This window comes from Miscanthus floridulus, chromosome 3 (assembly GCF_019320115.1).
Source record: "Miscanthus floridulus cultivar M001 chromosome 3, ASM1932011v1, whole genome shotgun sequence".
In the NCBI taxonomy this organism is placed as follows: Eukaryota; Viridiplantae; Streptophyta; class Magnoliopsida; order Poales; family Poaceae; genus Miscanthus; species Miscanthus floridulus.
Genome location: NC_089582.1, coordinates 39638028 through 39641881, shown reverse-complemented (window position 1 = coordinate 39641881; position 3854 = coordinate 39638028). Strand labels below are relative to the sequence as shown.

At 40.5% G+C, this 3854-nt stretch overlaps 1 pseudogene; it reads right to left on the bottom strand.

The window, feature by feature from the left end:
- Positions 1-500: 500 nt before the first annotated feature.
- On the bottom strand, positions 501-3259 carry LOC136543575 (uncharacterized; annotated as a pseudogene).
- Positions 3260-3854: the final 595 nt, after the last annotated feature.

Here is a 3854-nt window from a genome sequence, read left to right as displayed (position 1 = left end):
TCTACTCATGCTATCCCGCTCATCAGTTGTCAAAGGACACTGAGTCTTGCTAAGGTGTATGCCATGTGACATAGGCAAGAACCCTTTCTTTGCCTGTTCCATGCTGAACCATTTCAACACTTTGTCAATGTAAGTATCTTGGCTTAATCCTATAAGCCTTCTGGATCTATCTCTATAGATTTTGATGCCTAGAATATATGCTGCTTCCCCTAAGTCCTTCATCGAAAAACTATTTTTAGTGAGGTCTTGACGGACTCAAGCATAGGAATGTTGTTTCCAATCAGTAATATGTCATCCACATATAAGATTAGAAATACTACAGAGCTCCCACTAACCTTCTTGTAAACACAAGCCTCTTCTTCGTTCTTAATGAAGCCAAACCCTTTGACCACTTCATCAAAATGAATGTTCCAACTCCTAGATGCTTGCTTCAACCCATAAATGGATTTCTGAAGTTTGCATACCTTTCCAACATTTTTTAGATCGACAAAACCCTTAGGCTACATCATATACACATCCTCAGTTAAATTTCCATTCAGGAAAGCTGTCTTGACATCCATCTGCCATATCTCATAATCGGAATATGTAGCTGTAGCTAGAATAATCTGAATAGATTTAAGCATCACTACGGGCGAGAAGGTCTCGTCGTAGTCAACTCCTTGAACTTGTCGAAAACCTTTTGCGACAAGTCGAGCTTTATAGATGTGAACATTTCCATCCATATCTTTATTCTTCTTATAGATCCATTTGCACTCTATGGTTTTAACACCATCAGGCGGATCAACCAAGTTCCAAACTTGATTGTCTCCCATGGACTCTATTTCGGATTGCATGGCACTCTGCCATTTTTCAGAGTTTGGGTCCATCATTGCTTCTACATATGTGCACAGGCTCATCATTGTCCAACAATAATATTTCCTGCAATTCATGGAGCCTCGCCGACCTTCGTGGTTGTGGTGGTGCTTCTCTTGCCATGGGTATCTCAACTTGTTCTGCTATGCTAGCATCACTCATTGATTCTTGCCTAATTGGCTCATCCCGAACTTCTTCAAGACGCATTGTCTTTCCATTCTTCTCCCCTTTGAGAAACTCTTTCTCTAGGAAAACACCATTCTGAGCGACAAACACTTTGCCCTCTGATCGGTTATAGAAATAATATCCTAAAGTTTCCTTTGGATATCCCACAAAAATGCATTTATCCGACTTGGGTGTTATCTTGTCCGACTGAAGTCATTTGACAAATACTTCACATCCCCAAATCTTTAGAAAAGATAAACTAGGAATCTTTCTATTCCACATCTCATATGGTGTCATAACTACAGATTTAGACGGTACCCTATTAAGTGTGAAAGTTGTTGTTTCTAGAGTGTATCCCTAGAATGATAATGGTAGGTCTAGCTAGTTCATCATTGATCAAACCATGTCCAATAAGGTTCGATTACGTCGCTCGGATACACCATTTCTCTAAGGTGTTCCAGGTAGCGTAAGCTGTGGAACAATTCCATAGCTCTTTAGATGATTGCTAAACTCATGGCTTAAATACTCGCCTCCACGATCAGATCATAAGGCCTTAATTTTCTTGCCACGCTGATTTTCAACTTCATTTTGAAATTCCTTGAACTTTTCAAAGGTTTTAGACTTGTGCCTCATCAAGTAGACATAGCCATATCTACTAAAATCATCAGTAAAAGTTATGAAGTATTGGAACCCTCCTCTAGCTATCGTGCTCATTGGTCTGTATACATCAGTACGTATGAGTTCCAACAAGTCTAATGCTCTCTCAGGAAAACCGGTGAAAGGCGCCTTGGTCATCTTACCTAGCAAGCAAGCCTCACATGTCTCGTATGATTCAAAATCAAACAAAGTTAAAAGTCCATCAGAATGGAGCTTCTTCATGCGCTTTTCACTTATATGACCCAAACGACAATGCCACATGTAGGTAGGACTCAAATCATTAGGCCAAGGCCTTTTAGCACTTATATTATAGACAGGTGAATCATCAAGACTTAAAACAAACAATCCATTCACAATGGGTGCAAAAGCCATAAACATATTATTCTTAGAGATCACACAACCATTGTTTTCACTCGAAAATGAATAACCATCCTTCATCAAGCATGAAGGAGACATAATGTTTTGACTTAAACTAGGAAAAAAATAACAATTATTCAACTCCATGATAAATCCTGACGGGAGGTGGAGTTGCATCGTCCCGATGATCAATGCAGGCAACCCTTGCATTATTGCCCACACGGAAATCAACTTCTCCTCTTTCAACGCTTCTACTTTTTATCAGTCCCTGCATTGAATTGCAAATATGAGCAACCGATCCGGTATCAAATACCCAAGAATTAATAATTGTATCAGTGAGAAATATGTTGTCTATAACATTAATAACAAGCGTACCTAAGGTGGAAGTACTCTTACTTCCGCCATTCTTCAACAAAGCTACATACTGCTTGCAATTTCTCTTCCAGTGACCAAGTTCGTGACAATAAAAGCACTCTTTGTCTGGAGCAGGTCCAGCTTTAACCTTGGGTGCTGGGTTTGGCTTAGAGTTCACAGTCTTGCCCTTCTTCTTCCAAGAATTGCCCTTCTTAAAGCTAGGCTTGTTCTATATTGCCATCACATGGCTGCTGCCAGTGCTTTTCTTAATGTCACCCTCTATTGTTTTAAGCATGCCACATAGTTCATTCAGACCCTTCTCTGCCCCATGCATATGGTAGTTCGAGATGAAGTTCCCATAGCTAGGCGAAAGAGATGAAAGAATGAAATCTGTGGCCAACTCTTGGCCTAGTGGGAAGCCTAGCTTCTCCAACCGTTGAACGTAACCAACCATCTTGATTACGTGTGGCCCTACTGCTGTGCCTTCAGCTAGCTTGCTTTCCACAAAAGCCTTAGACACATTGAACCTTTCAGTCCTAGCTTGTGTCTGGAACATGTCTCTAAGCTCCATGATCATATCGTATGCCTCATGATTTGTTTCAAACTGCATCTGCAGTTTGGGTTCCATGGAAGCAAGCATAAGGCATCTTACTTTGAGATTAGCATCACATGCTTTCTTGTAAGCATTCTTAACGGCAGCAGATGCATCATCAGTAGGTTCTTCTAGTAATGGGGTGTCCAGAACATCTTCCTTTTTATTAGCCCTAAGAACAATTCTCAGGTTACGGATCCAATCTGTGTAGTTTGTCCCATTCAGCTTGTCCTTCTCAAGGACTGAACGCAAAGCAAACAGTGTGGTGTTGCTAGGTGCCATTTATCTACAACAAATAATAACGCAAAATACTAAGACAAAAGTATCCATGATAGAGTAAATCACATTAAACTTTTAACAGACTCTACTCCCACTAAAATCAATATCCCTCTATTGATACTTAGTGATTCAGGATCGACAACTAACAAGTCTACTAGTGAGCTTAAGCATCACCGCTAGCAGTCAAGGTAGATCGGTAAGAAACTCCTTGCTAATCATATCACATATGACTCCTGTTGTTGGGTGACATCTCCATGTCTCGGTGCCCAACCTTCATGCCCCAAAGTCCTTAACCATTAAGATGACCTTGTTAAGCAAACCAACCCTTATGCGTGTAAGTATCCGATACAAACCCGTCTAGTCAAGGAAAACTAGTGATACTCTAATTTCATAGACCCACCACCAATCGTATAAGACATGGGACAGAGCAAGTTTTAGTTGGGAGGGCATACTAACTAAAAATTTGCGAGGGATCGTTCTACTTCTAACATCACATCATGTAGAGTAAAACAAAAGAATAGCATTCACATAGTTGTGACACAGTATGGCCCGATTTCTAGTGGTGATCTCCATCTCCATAGAACCTATTCACCATGAT